The 21,897-nt window shown below is 36.0% G+C and overlaps 1 long non-coding RNA gene across 36 annotated transcripts; it reads left to right on the top strand.

Annotated features, from left to right (window-relative positions):
• The first annotated feature begins 13,434 nt into the window (after positions 1–13,434).
• On the top strand, positions 13,435–21,648 carry LOC146914155 (uncharacterized). 36 transcript variants are annotated; one of them, XR_015013985.1, is made up of 10 exons: positions 13,435–16,510; positions 16,918–17,029; positions 17,311–17,371; positions 18,069–18,143; positions 18,708–18,831; positions 18,972–19,066; positions 19,156–19,721; positions 19,854–19,899; positions 20,237–20,930; positions 21,294–21,648. It is a non-coding gene; the product is annotated as an uncharacterized LOC146914155 (long non-coding RNA). The 36 variants fall into 36 exon arrangements; XR_015013986.1 differs by lacking the exon at positions 18,069–18,143 and having other exon boundaries at positions 16,918–17,048; positions 18,729–18,831; positions 19,156–19,688; positions 20,109–20,461; positions 20,856–20,930; XR_015013989.1 differs by lacking the exon at positions 18,069–18,143 and having other exon boundaries at positions 16,918–17,048; positions 19,156–19,272; positions 20,109–20,461; positions 20,701–20,930.
• The last annotated feature ends 249 nt before the right edge of the window (positions 21,649–21,897 follow it).

The raw sequence follows: 21,897 nt of genomic DNA, 5'->3' as shown, positions 1-21,897 counted from the left end.
GAAACTCAAGTTTGTGAGGAATGGTAAGATTGTCACTGTACATGGTGAAGAAGCATATCTGGTTAGCCAAGTGTGATCTTTCTCTTGTGTTGAAGCAGGGTCCGCTGAAGGGACGTCATTTCAAGGCTTGACTGTTGAAGGTGCGGAGCCTCGAAGAGCTAGTGCTAATATGGCTTCATTGAAGGACGCCCAGAAAGCTGTTCAAGAAGGACAAGCTGCCGGCTGGGGCAAAGTGATTCAGATTTTGGAAAACAAGTGTAAAGAGGGCCTTGGGTTCTCCCCAACCTCTGGTGTTTCAACAGGGACTTTCTACAGTGTTGGGTTTATTAATGCTATTGCTGAAGATGATGCTGAAAGTAGTTACGTGCCTACATTCGTTGTACCAGGAGGCACTGTGAGAAATTGGGAGGCCATTGATGTTCCTTTAGTCATGCATGCTTCCATGTAATGTGTCTTGTTGCTCATGTCTTTTTTTGTTTTCAAAATAACAATCCTTTCGCTCTGCCCAAGGCGAAAGTGATATCATTGTAAGGGCGTGTTTGTTTCGGCATTGCCGTTATCAATAAAAGTCGTCGTCTTTCTCACGACTCTTTGTTTTTTACTTTTTAGTGCCTTTTTCTTGGAAATAATGGTAATGCCAGAAAAAACCAAAACATCTGTATTTTCTTATTAATTTCAAAAATCTGCATGAAAAACTTTTTCTAAAAAATCATTCCAATCATATTATGCAGATTGAACCATAATAAACCCGTTGAACACAGTGACCCTATGGTTCCTCCAAATTTTGAATTCCCTGTATATGAAGCTGAAGATGGGGAAGACGATGAAGAGATACCGTATGAGATCACTCGACTGCTTGAGCAAGAAAGAAGAGCCATTCAGCCTCACCAGGAAGAGATTGAGCTTATCAACCTGGGTACCGAAGAGAACAAGCGAGAGATCAAGATTGGTGCTGCACTTGAGCCAGAAGTGAAAAAGAAGATCACTCAGCTTCTCCATGATTATCCAGATGTCTTTGCATGGTCCTATGAAGATATGCCGAGTCTAGATCCCAAGATTGTGGAACATCGGATACCGACAAGACCTGAATGTCCTCCTGTCAAACAGAAATTGAGAAGGTCTCGTCCAGACATGGCTCTTAAGATCAAGGCTGAAGTACAAAAGCAAATTGATGCGGGTTTCCTCATGACAGCTGAATATCCTGAGTGGATTGCCAACATTGTACCAGTACCAAAGAAAGATAGGAAAGTTCGAATGTGTGTTGATTACAGAGATTTGAATAAAGTCAGTCCGAAAGATAACTTCCCATTGCCTCATATTGATGTGCTTGTGGACAGTACTGCTCAATCCAAAGTGTTCTCTTTTATGGATGGTTTCTCTGGTTATAATCAGATACGAATGTCTCCTGAAGATAGAGAAAAGACGTCCTTCATTACTCCGTGGGGAACGTTCTGTTATAAAGTGATGTCGTTTGGCTTGATAAATGCTGGTGCTACCTATCAAAGGGGTATGACCACTCTGTTTCATGATATGATTCACAAAGAGATTGAAGTATATGTTGATGATATGATTGTGAAATCAAGTGATGAGGAGCAGCATGTTATGTATTTGAAAAAGATGTTTGAAAGGCTAAGAAAGTACAAGCTGCGGTTAAATCCTAACAAGTGTACATTTGGCGTAAGATCTGGAAAGTTGCTAGGCTTCATTGTCAGCCAAAGAGGCATTGAAGTTGATCCTGACAAAGTCCGAGCCATCAGAGAGATGTCGGCCCCTCAAACTGAGAAGCAAGTCAGAGGTTTCCTCGGACGTCTGAACTATATTTCAAGATTCATATCTCACATGACTACTACATGTGGACCAATTTTCAAATTGCTCAGGAAAAATCAACCTGTTGTATGGAATGATGAATGTCAGGAAGCTTTTGATAGCATTAAAGAATACCTGTTGGAACCACCTATCCTTGTCCCGCCAGTGGAAGGAAGGCCTTTGATTATGTATCTCTCAGTATTAGATGATTCTGTGGGTTGTGTCCTCGGTCAACAAGACGAGACCGGAAAGAAAGAACATGTTATTTACTATCTGAGCAAGAAATTCACTGACTGTGAGACTCGGTATACAATGCTTGAAAAGACTTGTTGTGCTTTAGCTTGGGCTGCCAAACGCCTGCGTCATTATATGGTGAATCATACAACTTGGTTGATATCCCGAATGGATCCAATCAAGTACATCTTTGAAAAGCCTGCTGTTACTGGAAAGATTGCACGTTGGCAAATGTTGTTGTGTGAATATGATATTATGTACAAAGCTCAGAAAGCAATCAAAGGAAGTGTCCTTGCTGAGCATCTTGCTTGTCAACCTCTTGATGATTACCAGCCGATTAAGTTTGATTTCCCTGATGAAGAGATCATGTATCTGAAAGCAAAAGACTGTGAGGAACCACTGATCAATGAAGGGCCAGATCCCAATAGCAAATGGGGATTGGTGTTTGATGGTGCTGTTAATGCTTATGGTAAAGGAATTGGGGCCATTATTGTAACTCCGCAGGGGCACCATATTCCTTTCACTGCTCGAATAGCTTTTGAATGCACAAACAACATAGCTGAATATGAAGCATGCATCTTGGGCATTGAAGAAGCCCTTGATCTGAGAATTAAGCACCTTGACATCTATGGAGATTCTGCACTTGTTATTAATCAGATAAAGGGTGAATGGGAGACTCATCACGAGAAGCTGATCCCTTACCGTGACTATGCAAGACGTCTGTTGACGTACTTTACAAAGGTTGAGCTGCACCATATCCCTCGGGATGAAAATCAGATGGCTGACGCTCTTGCTACTTTGTCTTCCATGTTTCGTGTCAATCACTGGAATGATGTGCCCGTAATCAAAGTGCAGCGTCTTGATAGGCCCGCTCATGTGTTTACTATTGAAAGTATGCCGGATCAGGCTGATGAAGATGTGAATGATAAAAGGCCTTGGTATTACAACATCAAACAATTCTTGCAGAATCGTGAATATCCACCTGGTGCTTCCAACAGGGATAAAAAGACCTTGAGACGATGGGCCAGTAAGTTCCTTCTGGACGGAGAAATCCTATACAAGAGGAACTACGACATGGTCTTGTTGAGATGTGTTGATAAACAAGAAGCTGAGAAATTGATGCATGATGTACATGATGGTACTTTTGGGACCCACGCTTCGGGTCACACCATGTCAAGAAAACTGTTAAGAGCCGGCTATTACTGGATAACTATGGAACGTGACTGCCACAAACATGCTAAGAGATGCCACAAATGTCAAATTTATGCTGACAAGATTCATGTGCCTCCACACGCTCTCAATGTTATATCTTCCCCATGGCCTTTCTCTATGTGGGGCATTGACATGATCGGAAGGATTGAACCAAAAGCTTCCAACGGACATCGTTTCATTCTAGTGGCAATTGACTACTTCACCAAGTGGGTTGAAGCTGCTTCCTATGCAAATGTGACCAAGCAAGTGGTTGTCAAGTTTATCAAGAATAACATCATCTGTCGATATGGTGTTCCCAACAAGATCATCACTGACAATGGTTCCAATCTGAACAATAGCATGATGCAAGCTTTATGTGAAGAATTCAAAATTGAACATCACAACTCTTCTCCTTATAGACCTCAGATGAATGGTGCAGTTGAGGCCGCCAACAAGAACATCAAGAAGATTGTTCAGAAGATGGTCACTACTTACAAAGACTGGCATGAAATGCTACCTTTTGCCTTGCATGGTTACCGTACTACAGTGCGCAGTTCAACCGGGGCAACTCCTTTCTCTCTTGTATATGGTATGGAAGCAGTTCTCCCTCTGGAAGTGGAGATTCCATCTCTTCGAGTAATCATGGAAGCGAAATTAACTGAGGCTGAATGGTGTCAAAGTCGGTACGATCAATTGAATCTGATTGAAGAGAAACGTATGGATGCTATGGCTCATGGACAGTTGTATCAAGCGCGAATGAAGAATGCTTTTGACAAGAAAGTCCGACCTCGAGAATTCAAGGAAGGCGAACTTGTATTGAAAAGAAGGATAAGCCAGCAACCCGACCCAAGGGGCAAGTGGACACCTAACTATGAAGGTCCTTATCTTGTCAAGAAGGCTTTCTCTGGTGGTGCTTTAATCCTTACACACATGGATGGTGTTGAGCTTCCAAATCCTGTTAATGCCGATATAGTCAAGAAATACTTTGTCTAAAAAGAAAAGAACAGCGTGGTAGGTCGAAAACCCGAAAGGGCGGCCTAGGCAAAAATGCGCTTCCCGGTGGATCGAAAACCCGAAAGGGCGATCCAGGCAAAAGTTAGGGACAAAAAAATGAATATGAAGAAGCTCGCTGAGATTGTACGCAACTCAGGCAAGAATGAGCGCCTCGATGAGCCGAAAACCCGAAAGGGCGGTTCATGCAAAAATGAGGTTGATAAAAGACAAGTAACTATATCTGGCAAAACACCATCACCCTTGGGGCATCTGCAACTGTCAATGATCGTCTTCATCAGAGGTTTCTGTACCTGAGAATTCAAAATTTCTATGAAATGTAGCGGTCATCGTGTTCAATGTATCACCAACCAATAAAATTACCATTTTCCAAGCTTTGTAAATCCGTGGAGTTATGCCTTTGGCTAATTTTCACTCTTCTACATCAATTTGAGCCTGTGCTATTGTTTGAAACTCTATTTTTCTTTCTACTTTCAATGCTATATACAAAATATTTTTCTTTTCCATTTGATAATGTCAATATCTGAAACAAACATTTTTGAAAATTGAAAAATCTTTTTTTCTCTGTCTATTTTGAAAGCAAACCTGAGAAACAGGGTACATTTCAATGAAACATGCATGAATAAATGAATGTCAATGTCTATTTCAATACAAGTTACAAGCAGGTTACTCCCCAGGATGATCTGTGGTCAATGGCAAGAATGGAAAAAACAGAATGAAAATGAAAAATGAAAAAATACAAACGAAAAGCTCGCTAAGTTGAAAACCCGAAAGGGCGGCTTAGGCAAAAATGAGCACCCCGCTGATTGACAACCTACGAAGGAAATTCAGGCAAAAATGGGGCAATGAAAAGAATTTACTCCCCGGTGAATCGAAAACCCGAAAGGGCGGTTCAGGCAAAAATGGGATTGAAAAATGAAAGAATGAAATATTGAAAAGCATTGACCACAGATGCGAACATCCAATGTCTACCCAGCACTGACACGCCTAACAACGGCGACCTGTATCAAAGAACTTTCCAAGGTTCCCTCTTTTACAAGTTTTATTGCCCTCAGCCATGGTTTCGATACGTCTCTCAACGACGGTCTCTCCAAAGAGGTTTTCCCCTGTGAATATGTTGCAGCACGAGCCACTACGTGGCCAATTTTCCAATGTTTTGTCTATCTCTGTGAAACTTTCTTGTCAAATTACAAACCCTAATCATGCATTTTCAAGCATTCATACATGCATAATCATGCATTTTATGTGCCCATACATTTAATAATCTCGTTATATCATACATACATGTTGCATTTCCAATTTCAACTGTCAATTCCATTCGATTTCAACTTTCAAATCTCACTTCCAATTTCAATTCAATCTCAATCTCAATTCAATCCAAATTCCAACTGTCAATCTCAATTTCAACTGTCAAATTCGATGCAATCTCAACTCTCCAATCTCAATTTCAAATCATCTCAAATCTCAAATTCGATGCAATCTCAACTCTCAAACCTCAATTTCAATTCAATCCAATCTTAATTTCAGTTTCAACTCAATCTCAATTTCAATTTCAAATCAATTTCCAATTTCAATCCAATATCAATTTCAATTCAATTCCAATTTCCAATTCAATTCAAATCAATTTCAACTCTCAATTCAATATCTATGTCTATGTCTCTGATTATTCTCATCTTTCAATGCCTCTTTCAATGTCAACTTTCAATTCAATTCAAATCAATGTCAATTCACTCTCAATTTGCTTTTGGGCCAACAAAAATGGTCATGTCTATCTTCAAATCAAGTCAATAACAATTTACCCTCAATTGGTATCTTGTTAAATAAGACTTCCAATTTGTATCTTATTATCGGTCAAGCGGCTAGTTCGATCCAAAGAACAACTTGTACCTGCTTATATACCTATACTTCCGTACAAACGACAAGTTCGATCCCAAGAACAGTTTGTACCCAGCTTATGCTTTGTTCTCAGTCAAACGACAAGTTCGATCCAAAGAACAGTTTGCACCTACCCACATGATGTGGTGATCCAGCGGCGAGTTCGATCCAAAGAACAGTTTGTATCTACCCATTTGTCTATATCTCCAGCCAAACAGCCAGTTCGATCCAAAGAACAGTTTGTGCCTACCTATCTGTTTGTATTTTCAATCAAGTGTCAAGTTCGATCCAAAGAACAGCTTGTGCCTGCCTATATGTCTGTGTTTCCGGTCAAGTGCCAAGTTCGATCCCAAGAACAGCTTGTACCTATCTCTTGTTTTGTATTCCTTGGTCAAGTGGCTAGTTCGGTCCAAAGAACAACTTGTACCTTATTTTCTATCCCCTGGTTTGTCTACCCTGTCAATGTCCACCTGGATCCCCAGTGACATGACATGCTCCATAGACTCCAGTCATTTGTCTTGCATTCATAATCAAAGTATTGCATGGCATTCATGTTTTTGAAAATCTGAAAACGTATTTTTATGTCCAAAAGCAGTGCAAATGTTAATATTTAAGTATCTTCGTCCCGTCAAATCAAAGACTTCGTCTCTTGACTCTCCGGACAAAGAAACTTAAATAGGGGCAGCTGTTATACCCTAATTTTGGACCTAAAAATACTAACTCAATTCTTCTTTTCTTGTATTTCAAGTCATTTGAACTGTCTCTGATCAATTACATCTATCTCTGCATTTTATTTCAACATTATTTGCAAAATTCACATAGAAGGGTATTTTAGTCATTTCCTATGTTAAAATTTATTTCAGTCTTTTAAAAAAAAAATTCTTTTGAGTCCTTTTAAATAGTTTGAGTAAGTCTTTGTTTCAATTCTATGTCAAAATCCATTTCAAAAACTGCATTTGAAGTCATTCTGAGTCATTTTAGCCCCTAGGGGCATTTTAGTCTTTTCCTGTGTTAAAACCCTGTTTAAATTCTAAAATTGTCTCTGAGTCTTTTAATTTTGCTTGTATAAGCTCTTGCTTCAATTCCCTGTTAAAAAACCATTTTAAAATTGCATCTGAGTCATTTTTAGTCGTTTTAGTCTCCAGGGGCATTTTGGTCATTTCACACGAAATTTCGGCAGAGAGAGGTTACTTTAAAGTACCTCATTTAAGTCATTGGTTCATTTTAGTCCGTTTTGTCATTTTTAATCGTTTCACTTTACGTTTAGTCAAATTTATCAATTTTTTAGTCCAATTTTATTTTTTATTTTCTTTTAAGTCCTCAAACTTCCAAAAATTGCATTCAAGTCCTTTTTCTAAATTCCAAACTTTATTTTTTTTTAAGTCTTTTTGTTATTGTCCATTTCGAAATTTTATTTTTCTTAAGTCTTTGTTTTATTTGCAGAATAGTCCTTAATAATTTTTGCAGGTCAGTCCTTAAAAGTTTCAAAATTGCAAAGAGGCCCTCAAGTCCAGAGATAGTCCAATTTCGAACCCAAGCAAGTCCAGGGACACATGTCAACAAGCCATTGGCCACCAAGCACACATGGCAGCCTATAAAAGCAGCCACATCACCAATTACACAGGGGGAATTACCATTCAATCACTGACACATCATCAGAAAACCCTAACAGACTTTCTCTCTCTCCCAAGTCACCACCGTAACTGGATCAAGTCACCACCGTAACTGAATCAAGTCACCACCGTAACAAACTCAAAACCACCGCAACAAACTCTCAGATTCATACCAATTCGTACCAATCATCATCAGAAAACTCAATTCAACAACATTTACACAAAATGGGTTCGAATTCGTAGAAGATTCTCAGAGAAAACATCATCACTGAATCTTCACCTTCGCAATTCAAGCAAACATCCGTCAAGGACGAATTTACGATCACGAAGGATTTTTTGAGGTGAGAAGAAGAGAGACCGAAGCAATTTTGAACCAGTGAAGAAGAAGAAGAAGATTACCGATTTATTTTCGGTTTCGAAGCTTACCAGAAGAACCAAAAGCTCGCAAGGATCTATTTGTTCGAATCTCCAAGCAAATTCAGGTAAATACGTAAAACCTACTCATATTCATCATCGAAGATTCGTATTAAAAAATGAACGGTGAATCCAAATGAAAAGCTCGAAAAGATTTGAACAAGTTGAAAGCCGAAACCCTAAAACACAAAATCATGAAGATTCACCGTTTACTTTTTAATTCAGAGTTCAAATTCATCATTAGCATAGAAAACGAATCAGATTAGGGTTTCAGTTCCAAGGAAGCTTCAAAAATCCGAAACGTTTCGAATTTGTGAAAGAACAAGATCAAATCCTTTCGAATCAGTGTAGATCGAAACATTTCAAACAATTTTCTTCAAAAAAAAAACATCAAGATTGAAACATTTCGAACAACTTTCTTCAGAAAATATCCAGATCGAAACATTTCAAACATTTTTCTCCAAAAAACGTCAAGATCAAAACATTTCGAACAACTTGCTTCAGAAAATATCAAGATCGAAACAGTTTCGAATGGTTTTTTTTTTCAGAAAGTATCAAGAGATCCAAAATGTTTCGAAACCCTAAGGATCTGTGTTCGATCTACACTAATTCATGGAATCCTTGTGATTTACGGTTTGAAAGTCATGGTCGTAATGAAAGAACGAGTGAAAAACATGAAAACATGAAGATGAGAGAATATGGAGAGGATGAGAGAAGACGAGAGAAGACGAGAGAATCTGAGAGTTAGAGAGAGAAAGGAGAGGTTGAAATGAGAAAAAAACTGGTGTGATGTTTATATAGGCTGTGAACCGGACCGGTTCACACGAACCAGTCTGGTTCACTTGGTTCAGCTCCTTCCTTTCAATCTGGACCACTCATTTTGCCTGGTGATGACGTGTATGGCCTTGATGGCATGATTCTGTGCGTCTGCATGTTTCTTACTGTGTTCTGCTTGCTGTATGCCGTTCGATCTAGGGTTACACCGTTTGGATCAATCCAACGGTCCCTGAGCTCCCTGGGGACCCAAGATCCATGTTTGTGTGGGTTTGGGCCTATTGTTGTACTGGATTTCATTTTTCCTTTATTTTCTTGCTATTTTGACACTGGTTCCTGTTGTTTGCACCCCTATATGTTCAAAAAGCCTTGAAAAAATTCCATAAAATTTTCCATATGTTCTTGATATTTTTCTTGACATTTTTTGTGATATTTTTGTGTGTTAAAACCTGAGAAAAATATATGTGGAATTTCTTGCTAGTTGTCTACCTTTTTTATTAAAATTTGTGAAGTTGTGCATTTAAAAGTCCCTAAAAAATTCTAAAATTTTTTCATGTACATTCCTTGTTATTTTTGTGATGTTTCTATGCATTTGTTTACTGAAAATCCCGATGAAAAATATTAGTGTATGTTCTTGCTTCATTTCTTGTTTTTTTTTATGTGAAAATTCATGGAAAATTGTTTAGTTCTATCTCAAGTTCTTGATAATTGTTTGTGATACATGTTACTTGAATTTTGTGAGTTTGTTGCTACTGTTTGTATATAATTTTGATACATGTGTGGGAATCTTGGTTAGTTGCTTGGTTTACAAGTTACATTTGTGAGTAAATAATGCAAATATGTCTAAATTCACTTTAAAAATGTCAAGTTCATCATGTTGCCGTAATTCTCATTTTAAGACCTGATTCTAAGCCTTTGAAAAATGTATTAGAATGTGAGAATTTTAGGCAATAGGATTCTTGCATTTTGTGAGTAAATCTTAGTTATATTTTTGCACCTTTTAGGCTTTATTTTGTGAAGTTCTCTATGCTTTTGTCTTGATATTTTACTTGCTTTATTTTCTTTGATATTACTCTATGCTACTAACCATTTCCTTTCATATTTCATGCATCCCATAAGCTCCTCTCATCTCATATTCATCTCTATTTTTCTTGCAATTTAATTTTTACCAAGGCTTAGAATGTAAAGACTTAGGAATTTTGTAGTACTTTACCTTATGCTTTTAATTTCTTGCAAGACCATAGAATGTATCTAGGCCAATGATGTAAAGGACAATGGACTCTAATGATGTACACCGACACAAGCACCGACACATACACACACCTCACTTTAGGTATATGGCTAGAATATGCATGTTTAGATGTATGTTTAGGATTGTATGTTTAGATGTATGCTTAGGCTTTACACTTAGAAAAATCATTTTTCCCAAAAATATGAACAACATCACTCAAATGTTTTTTCTTAACAAACCTTGGGATCAAAATCCCATTGATTTTCCTTTCATTTTCTTAATCAAAACTTTAATGAATCTTAATCATACTTAGACCTTTTTGCAAAATAACTAATTCAACCTCACAATTTCACAATCTCATGCCCTTGAGGCCTCTCAATCTCCATTCTTCAAATTCCAATTTTTAAACTTAAAATCAACCAACAAAAACAAAAACATTTTTGGAAGAGAACTACGGTGGATTTGATCCCTTAAACGGGTACGTAGGCAAGGAACAAAATTCCTTCAATTCAAATAAAATAAAAATTCAAACACATTCTTCTCACTCCAATTCTTCATTTAGAAAACCTTTAGGCTTAATATCACTTTCAAACTAGCATTAGAAAAATAAAGCGCGCACGTAGAAATTAAAGACGGTTCCTATAGGATACTATAGTCGTTATGGGTGCCTAACACCTTCCCGTAGCGAAAACAACTCCCGGACCTCGATTCTCAAGGGTTTTGCTTACTTTTTCCCTCCCCAAGAAAAAATAAGATATCACCGGTTAAAAAGGTTCAAACGTAATCAATGTTTGACACCCGAAAACCAAGATGAAACACGCTCCAAAGCTTGCAAGCTACGTGTTTACCGAAGTCCGATGAAAGCGACAACTCATAACGCCCCCTGGAAAGCCCTCATCCTCATCCTCCATACCAGGCTCAGTCTGCTGCTGAGGAGGCTGCTCATACTGAGGCTGATACGCCTCCTGATATTGAGGTTGATACGCCTGCTGATACTGCGGTTGATACCCCTCCTGATAGACTGATACCCCTCCTGATAATGCTACTGATACTGATACTGTGTCGGGTCCACCATCTGGGATGGACCCGTCTGTGACGTTGATCCTCCCACAGTATCAACCCTATGAAGTCTCGTTTCCCCACCTCTCCCTCTCTGTCTCCCCTCATTCTGTCAGGCCTACGAGGCCTATTAGACATATCTCTCTGAGACATATCTGCACAACATTTAAAAATGCAAAAAATAATGAGACATTTTCATACGAACATTGTGTCATTTCTAACAATTCAACAACAACACTTAAATTTCGACATTGTCATTTCAATCTGTAAACTACCACATTGCATTCAAACTAACTATAATCAACATTAACAAACATATTTCTAACTAATTTCATCATTAACATTGAAAAAATCAAAAGAAAATCCATTGAGACATTTTATCAAACTTCTAGAGTCCATATTTCAATCAACTTAAAATCAAACAATTTAAAAAACCTAAAACTACCACATTGCACTTTAAACAACATCTAAACTACAATTCCTAACTTAATTCATCACTAACAATCCTAAAAACTAACATGCAAGCCAAATTTATAAAAACCTAAAATTGTCAAATTTCTTCAACAAATCTAAAATTTCAACCAAAAAAAAGTAATGAAGTATGATAAGCAACACTTACTTGATATTGTGGGATAAATAATGACACAAGAATGAAGAAAATCGGACTTGGAGGGGAAAAATTCGCATTTTGAGAAGTTTGAAATATAGGTGTTGTGTTTCTGTGTTGCTGTTATAAGGCTTAAGTCACGCAGAAACATAACTAGCGTGAGTTAACTCATGCAACGTGAGTTAACTAACACAGGAGTAATTTCGGTATTTCAGTTGGGAGCGAGCAATTTCTGTTGGATAAAGAGCAGATTTTTTTTTAAAAAAAAAAGGAAGAAGGGTTGGTCTGAAATATATTAGGAATTGGGCCCTCTTAATGCGATTTGCTCAGTACTTCTACCTATAAAACATGGCTTGCTATATACAACCCCTATTTATAATTTTTTTTTTTTACTCTTCTCTCATTCTTTGCCTAACATCCATAAAATATCATAAACATGGTTGATTTCTGTCGGTATAAGTTAGAGTTAGTGGCATATCTAGGACCTTGTGTTAGGGGTGGAAAACTTTTCAACGTCATTAATATATATATTCTAAAGCGAAGTTCCTTTCATAGCATTGAAGATACATGAATTAAGATGTCTGATATCAAGTATTATTCTAAGTTGTAATGTACTTCTATAATACTGAGTGAAATCTTGCTCTTTGTCTTGTAGATTCTTCTTTATTAAAGATTGTTTTTCCACGATAATATGTTGCTTGACATGATCATTCAAGTAGAGGAATTGATTTTCTTGGGATATTAAACTCTAGAGGCAATGAAGCATCAAATTGTCTCTAGTCGTTTTTTCGAAATATGTATAGCTTCTAATTTACAAGCAGCACGAAGTGATGCATGTTGATTTATATCATTTTGAATTCCATGATCATATATATATATATATATATATATATATATATATATATATATATATATATATATATATATATATATATATATATATATATATATATATATATATATATATAGACCATGATTTTCAGGTGTCAATCCATTGATTGGTTTTGAACCCTCAATCGTTTGGACTTTCTCGATTTTTCGTGGGAAGGGAAAATGAGTTAAACCCTTATTTGGATCCGGGGGTCGGTTACGATTAGGGAAGGTGTTAGGCACCCGCATCGTCCACGGTACTCCGTGGGAACTAGGGGTGTAACGGTTCGGTTTGGACTGGTTTTTAGTCAAAAAAATGTCCGAACCAATGAAACCTTCATCGGTTCGGTTTGGTTCGGTTTTCACTGTTTTTCAAAAAAGAAACCGAACCAAACTAATCGGTTTGGTTCGGTTTGGATTGGTTCGGTTGATCGGTTTGATAAAAAATACAATTAAAAAAATTCATATTTTCATAAAATATTTCATAGAACTCTGTATAATTGTATTTCATATTTTGTTTTTTCATGTGCTCTATTTTTCAAACAACTTTTTATAAATAACCTTACTCAATATTTCATGCATATGATCCAAGATTCATTCATCCATCATTCTTTAAAAACAATTCATCAAACTCAAATATCCAAGATTCATTCATCCATCATTCTTTAAAAACAATTCATCAAACTCAAATATTTCAATCATCCATGATCCATACATGCATCATTCATCAACAAACACAAAAATTCAAAAAAGAACATCCCAAAATTAAAACATAGTCAAAATAAAGATGAGAGAAAGTGAATTAGTTTTGGACTTTAAATTTTGGGCCTAGCCATATGTTTGTGTGAAGTAGGATAATATTAGTAAAATAAGGAGCGTGGTTATCATCGGATTGGTTCATCGGTTTCACGGATCTCAAAATGAAAAACCATGAACCAAACCAAACTAGATCGGTTTCAATTGGTTCGGATCGGTTTCAAACCGAACCAAACAAGGTCGGATATTTTTTCGGTTTGGTTCGGTTTGGACTATCGGTTTCGTTGGTTTAGTCCGAACCACTTACACCCCTAGTGGGAACCTCTTTCTAACTTTATCTTACGCTAGATTGTTTTTATTTGAAAATTTCTCGCTTAAAGTCTAAGTGAAAGAATGGAGGGAGGAGAAGTATGAGTTTTTGTTATTTTTATTTGATTGATTTGGAAGGAATAAACCCTTGCCTACGTACCCTTAAAAGGGATCAAAATCGCCGTAGTTCTCTCTTATAAAAATATTTTTGTGGGTTAGGTTGATTTTAATTTGATTTTGAAAATGGTTTTAAGAAGGGTTGCGAGACCTCAAGGTATAGAAGAATAAAATAGAAGTGAGGTTGTTTCATTTTATTTAAGAAATTTAGTCTAAGTTTAATTAAGATTCGTTAGAAGTTTGATTAAGAAAATAAAAAGAAAAAAAACAACTTGGATTTGGATCCAAGGTTTATTAAGAAAATATTTGACTTTTTACTTATATGATTTTTTGGATAAAAAGATTTTTCTAAACTAACGCAAAGCTAGCGTAACGACGTGAAAAATAAAGCGGGCGTAAAGCGATAAATAAAGTGGTAGTGTCGGTGCATGTGTCGGTGTGTGCAATTATTACATTATTACATTCCCATCCTAGGCACTTTCTAAGAGAAATATAAAGGCAAGAAAATAAAATGTGGAAAATAAATTACATCATATCCCTAATTATACACACTAAACCAATTAAGATATAAAGCATTAAAAAAAAAAAAAACACCAATATGCAAGCAAAGCAATATACTAAATAAAACGAGAATGGGATATGCATGAGAAGGTTTTAAAATTTAAGCCAAAGCAAAACACATGTAATGTAAAGTTTAAAAATAAACAATACTAAATAAAAAAATGATGCATGCTAACTAAAAAATAAGCCAAAGCAAAACACATGTAATGTAAAGTTTAAAAATAAACAATACTAAATAAAAAAATGATGCATGCTAACTAAAAAATTTTGATATGGATACAATAAGATTTTAAAATACCAAGTAAGTTAAATGAAATGCATGATATAATTTGAGCACAATTAATTTATAAGGTGGAAAAAAATGCATGGGTTTAAAACGGTGCAACTATGAAAAAAAAATGTGCAGAAACAGGGGGTGCAGCAAGCAAGCAGGGGGTATGCAGTAGTAACAAAACACAGCACAGCAAGTGAACTAAAATAGGAACAGCAAATGGGCTTAGCAGTTGGAGCGGGTAGGATTAGTGTAAAACGGGTCGGATTAATTAAATGGGTTGAGTAGTGGTATAAAACAGTTTGGTTTGTTGTAAAAACATTTGTTTGTTGTTCCCCATCCTTTTCTAAAAAACGAATTCCTCTCTCTCTCCCTCAAGCATCACGTTCCTGGAAAAAAAAGGGAGGAAGATGAATGTTCATCTTCAAGCTTAACTCCGGCGCGGCGGTGACCGGCCCAAACGGGCGGCGCCACCGCGTCGGAAAATCAAACCACCTCCTCCGATTTCAAAAGTCTTACAGTTTTAGATATCCATTTTCATCTTCTACTCAAATTCGGACTCACAATTTCGAAAAAACAGTCACAACAATCCTAGATCTAACAAAGCAAAAAGCGAACTAAACAAAAAGACTACCTCCTCTTCTTCACGAATCCGGCTCGTTTTCTTCTTCACGTTTCGATCTGGACTCGGTAAAGTTGTTTAGAGGCTCGAACAAAGCTTCTTCCTCTTCGTACTTCACGATTTAATCTTGTTGCTCGTCACTCTTCTTCTTCCGATCCGATCTGAGCTTCAAATTCGGTTTCACTTGCTTGGTTATGGCATGATTCGGATTCACAGTTTTGTGGTGAATGAAGGTTATGTTGCTGTGTGTATGATCCGAGAAGTTGTTGTTGTTGTTGTAACTTTTTGAAAATGAATTGAAAAAAAAAGGTTACGGTGTTAGTGTTGGGAATGGATTCAGTTTGAGGTATGAGTTTGGAAATTGTTTACGAGACTGGATTTTTTTTATCTGTGTTCTTCATTTTTTGCAATTTTTGCTGTTTGATTCGATAATTGGGGAAAAGGGAGAGAATTAGGGTTTGTAATAATTGGTAGCGGCTGCTGCTATCAGTCTCCTCCAATGATTGGTGTGATTATCTTAACAATACAAATGAAAAGAAAAGTTGCATAAAAACCCTAGCAAAACCCTAGGATTGGCATTTTCATTTTTTACTGCTTTGCCCTTGCTGGGCGGGAAGGATGGTTCTTTTTGAATATGGTGCGCATGACATATCAGCCTATACAGCCATGCCATTTGTGTAATGTGTAGGGGAGGGTATACGATGCACTTGATGCCATCACGTGACATAACAGAAATTTGAGCAATTGAAACATAAGGTCGGTTTCAGACTCCCTGAAAACAAAAAAGGTCGGTTTCAAAAAGTACAGAACAACATCTTCTTCTTCCTCTTCTCTCAATCCATTTTCATTTTTCTCTTCACAAGCCTAAACTATCTCTCCCCCTCTCTCATACACCTTCCTCCTCTTCTCTTCCCTTCATAAAACCAAACAAACTCTCTCATACAGTTTCCTTTTCCAGTTTTAGAGTTTTGATTCTTTGCAAAATTATTGAATCCTATGATGATTTGATCTTTAAAGGAAACACGATGAACAATTGTCTGTGGAATAAGATGAACAGTGACTGAAACCCTTTTGGGTTTGAGCTTCCGTTTGACGTCCACGCTCCGGCGTCGGTCACCGCCGTTTAGGGTCGGCTTCCAGTTCGGTTTTCTGAGTAGTTCGCTCTGTCTCTCTCTCTCGGTGGTAACTGGTAAGCCTGTTTCAAGTATTTTGGGTTCCATTTCTCTTTAATTGGCTTGCTGTATTCCTGTTTTTGAAATCATTTCTGCCATCCACGATTGTGTTGCTTGATTTGTGATCCATCTGTTTTGGGTTGATATGTTCGATTTTGAATCGTAAGTTATTGATTCGGTGTCGGTTTATCTGGTTTTGATTACAGCCTACAAAATTTGTTATTGTTGTGGATTGTGTTTTGTTCACTCTGGACTATGTTTATCGAATCCTATGTGGTTTGTTTCTGGACTGTGCTTTCTTGATTGCGGTTTGCCCTGTTGTCTGTGGTCTGTTTTGGCCTATCATGGCCAATCCTTCCTCTAGGTCAATTGGCTCCACTACAGTCTGAATCCTATGCTTTTCTTGCTGAATCAAATTGTGCAGGTTGTAAGATTCAAAGAATGGATCGGGTGGTGGCAAAAATGAGCGGTTGTCATGAACGATTCAATCTCATTAAGCTGATTTCACATGCTGGTGCAAATTATGACGGGATGAGGTCCAAATCAACACGTCTGGTTTGTTAGTTTCTTCGTTGTCGTTTAAGAATTTAACTCTTTGATTGTTTTGTAGTAACATTGATTATAAACTCCTTTCTGTTAGACATGGAAAATTGAATGTCAGAACTTAAAAAGGAAAAAGTAGAAGAGAGGGTTGTGGAGATTGTTTGTCTTCTACCGCTATTTCATTTGTTTATTAGTTAACAAGTGAAGGATTTTGTTTCCATATTTTTCTTTCTCAACAAATCTATATATTATATGTTCCATTTTTTTGTTTCAGCCTTGGCAAATACTCATGAGAACAAGCAACAACTAGATCTTGAAGACATAAACTACAAAAGGTAAATATAAATCCCCTTTGCGAATCAGATTTTCTTCTTACTTTTGCCCCCACCTATTTGATATATTGCTTCTATGAATTTTCACCTATAATTTGGTCTATTATTTAAATTTTTAAAACCCATTTCACATTCAAAATACTCTATATATCAATTTTAGTTTTGAAGTGTTGAGTTTTGGCTAAAATATTTTTTCCTTTATCTTTTTTTCTCTGGTTTAGTTTGATTCTATCCATGATTATTTCCATTTCTTTAATCGCAAAGTTGCTTTTGGTGCTTTACAGATTTGGTTAACATTTCTATTATATTTTGGTTTAGTTTATTTGATTGATATTTTGGCTACTTGCTTCTTCTCTAATAATGGATCAACAATTGTTCTCTATTTATCCAATTTGTGTTCATAATCATGAAAGATGGAGGTTCTTTCTATAGATCAGCACTGCTGTTCAAGTCTCATTCAACAATAGATTGATACATTTTTTTTATTGAAATCAGAGTGAGTCATTTATTTGTTTAATTTTTTTATGTGTGATCAGATTTGTTTTTGAATTGCCTTGCTATCTGCTTTGATATTGCTTCTCTTACTGGGACTGAAAATTGAGTCCATTGATTTTGTTTGCTGGAATTTTAAATTTACATCTGAATGTCTGTTTGGTTCAAAGTCATGATTGGCTAAGCACTTTTTTTTCTTTTCGTTGAGGTAATCTGAACAGAGTCATGTTGTGCACACCTATATGTTGCAGTACTTGAATTTTAAATAAGAATTCAATAAAAGGTATATTATGACAGTACATCCATGAACTTTAAGTGACCCTCATTCTTTTGTTTGTTATACATAAGTTAGTATATAACAGAGTATGCATGCTTTGAATCTTTTGTTTGTTATACATAAGTTAGTATATAACGGAGTATGCATACTTTGAATATATGATTACAGTGAAGTTTATTATACTACATGCTGTGCTATCCTTGAATCCTACTGAGTGATGGTTTTGCTAATCCAATGTTATTTTTGAAATCCTTTTTAATGTCTTATTCTTGAATACAACAAGTTTTATTGATCAGTAGACCGATCATGCATGTGGTCATTTCTAATTAGTTGTAAGTTAGCCCATTTGGATCACATATACTTTCAAAGAGAATTTGCAACCATCTCATTGAATCATATTAGTCAATCATTACTTGAGAACTAATAGTGGTCTTTCAAACTCTATAATTTTGATTCCAATTTGCTGTTAAACAAATGCACATTTCATTGTGAATAGGATACTATTAAATTATGTTCTGCTATAGTTTCTTTAGCAAGTTATTTTCCTTCATAATGTTGATGGTTTAGCAGATACTTTGATGATACATGTAGGAGTTGCATCAGCATTATGAGGTGGAAGGTTTGTACTATTTTGAGCAGAAATTGTTTCCATTCAGAGCAGCCATCCTTTGCCATATAGGTTCAGGTCTTTCAGGTAGACTAATCATCAATAGCAATTTATTCTTTGAGTCTGTCATGAATGGTTCAACTGTTTTGCCAGTTTTGTATGATCTCAATTTTTGTTTCCCAGCAGTAACTGACGTCTTTAATATTTTGTATATATTATTTTTGTAGTAGGGATGTTTTTGTCGAGTAGGCTAGAACGAAGTGTCTCATTCTCCATCACTCAGTATCCGTTTTAGGTCGTCAAGTCTGAGATTGAAGAATCTGTAAGGTTTCCCTCCTTTTTTGAACAATTGTGTTTCCCAACTCTCAATCTCAGATCACTTACATCTCCATCTGTAATTTGAATATGGAGACTTTCGTAAATCAGAGGACGATGAAGACAACCGTGTTTTTGTTTATTCCAATGTCATGCACGAGGAACCCGAACTGAACAAGTGTAAGATGAAGCTGGAGAAGATATTTGATTAAGGTTATAACTTTTGGGAATCAATCCTCTATTTCTTTATGTTCTTTTTATTTCTCAACCCCTTTTGCATTGTGTATAATTTCTCAGCTCCTTAGTAATTAAAACTGACGCCTCTGTCAAATTCAAACCTCTTTATTTATTTTCAATTTCTTGATGAGTTTTTATTTTCAATTTAATTGTGAGATTCATTAACTTGAAATGTTTTGTTGAGTTTTTATTTTCAAAGTAATTGTGAGATTCATAAACTTGGAAGAGTTTCAAGTTTTTTTCATTATTTGATTTGCCATGGTTGGTGTATTTGAAGGATATAATCTCTGTATTGGACGTGGATTCATTCAATGAAAATTGCGCCTTACCCTTGGAACTCTGATGAACTCCGCAGAGACCTTCATACTACACTTGGCAGTTCCAAGTGGCAAGTAATTCAATGAAAGATGCACAGTTCAAATTGAGTAAACCACTAAACTCATCCTTGATTTTATAGGGACCTTTCAAATTAGGTCTCTTAATTCAATGAGTTTGGTGGTTTCCACGTACTTAAAAAATTGAAACCTTATTATCTTAATTGATATTAATGTTATTAGGTAACATGGCGAAGGATTTAATTTCCATCTTGGCAAATAGGCACCAGTAAGTTGCTTTTGAGAATGGAAAATAGGATTTAATTAACATGGTGAAGAACTGTTATTATCTCTTTTTTTAATTTTAGATTTATGTTTAGTTTATTCTATTTGTGACTATCTCTCCACTTGGGTCTTAGTTGATTTCTATTATATATGTTTTAGTTGATTTCTAATATATTTTGCGACTGAATCCTTAACGTGCCTAGGTCCTGGTAGGTAATTATAAATTTCCGATGCATATGTTTGGTGTACGAAGAAGTTATGGTCTGGTTTTGTTAGTATAGATTGAGCTTTGTTCAACAACTATTGAGGAAATTGTATGTTAATTTGTTCGGGGTTTCCAGTCTTTGCTTATGTGAAAGGAGTTAGAGCTTCATCAATTATCATGTCCTCTAATTGTGAATGGATCTGTGAAGAGTGAAATTCTAGGATATATGCGGTATATAGTCTGCTCGACTTTTTGTGGTGTGTCATCTTCAGCTGTTCCGTTCTGCTGCACCAGTGTTCTTGCAGTGGTAAGGAAGGTTGATATTTCCTGGCACCGGATCAAGCTGCTTGGCTGCTGTCAGGTACCACAGTTTGTGAAATATTTCTCTGCAGTCACAGTGTAGTAGAATCGGCATATAATAGGATGTTTGTTGGTATTTTGAGATTTTTGGGGTCTGATTAATCAAGTATATGTTATGATATTAATTTCTTTGAAGAATTGCTAGCTATTATGGAATTGAAATGATAGTGATTTAAAGCTGAGTTAATTAGTTTGTAGCTTCTTAGTGATTTACTGTATATTCTAAATTTGTTGTTGTAGCTAATGTGGAGGAAGCGTAAGAAGAGATCAATGACGTTAATTTGAATGGGGATAGAACAATTAGTTCTTTAGTTAGCATTAAAAGAATTAGTATGTTCTGATACTAAAATCCATGTTGTTCCGGCCATACTAATACTGCCGTGATGGTCGTGTAGCGTTTATGCACAACCAATCTTCTTCTATTGCTGGAAAAAAGAAGTCTATGTAACATTTTAAATAGCCTAGATCAGGTATGTGCCATTGAGACTCTTCTGCATTGTTCTTGCGATTATAATTCTGGTCTGCATAATTTTGTTGTGCATTCCTAAAGTTTGCTCAACTCCAATCTTGCAAAACTGATGTGGCCCTATAGATGATATGTAAACCCTCCTCTTGAATATTATTCTGGAAACATTCATTCCTTGATTTCCACAAACTCCATAAGCACATAGAGACCATTTGCTGAAAACAAAAAAGATTTGCATTTTGGATGGTCTAACACATTTAAAAGATATATTGAGGCATTTTGTTACAATTGTTTTGATTGGATTGTTATTTTTTAGTTTGTCAATTATTGTGCTCGGTAAATGACTTTCTTGAAATTAATGATGCAGTAATTTGAGAGGCTACAAGCTAAGATGGAGGTCACATAGTCCTGGTCTTTTCTTATCAGTTAATCTGCAGTCCATGCTTCTTTGTGGCAGCACATACCTCTGTTGGTTTAGTTTGTTGAGTTTAGGTGTGCAAGTTTCTTTCGATTTAAGCATAGTCCTGGTCTTTTCTTATCAGTTAATGTGCAGCCCATGCTTCTTTAACATGTCTTTTTCTTAAGTGTGAGTTGTTTTGGTGTTATAATTCTCTTTTGTTTGCCACATTGTAATGGTGTAATTTGCTTATGTGACCAACTATTAGTGTTGAACATTTTTATGATCTTTAATTTACTACCTCTGATGCCTTTTAATGTTGATATATTCTTTTGGCTTTTTCCAAAAATAAAAATAAAAACTGAGGCTAACAACTTTGGGTCTTCAATACTAAATGGTGGAGTAATTTGAGAGTATATTAACTATGGATCTCTAAAAAAAAACTATAGATTTATTTTTAAGTAAAATAAACAAACTAAACAATCTGAGTATAAATCATTTCTTTTATGATTGACATTATGAATTACATTAAAGAAATGATTATATGTTTGTAATAGAAAAATTTAGTATAATC

The sequence above is a fragment of the Medicago sativa genome, chromosome 6 (genome assembly GCF_051527215.1).
Source record: "Medicago sativa cultivar Bolivia chromosome 6, Bolivia_mono, whole genome shotgun sequence".
NCBI lineage: Eukaryota > Viridiplantae > Streptophyta > Magnoliopsida > Fabales > Fabaceae > Medicago > Medicago sativa.
The sequence above is the reverse complement of the archived record's forward strand: the minus strand, read 5'-3'. Positions and strand labels throughout refer to the sequence as shown.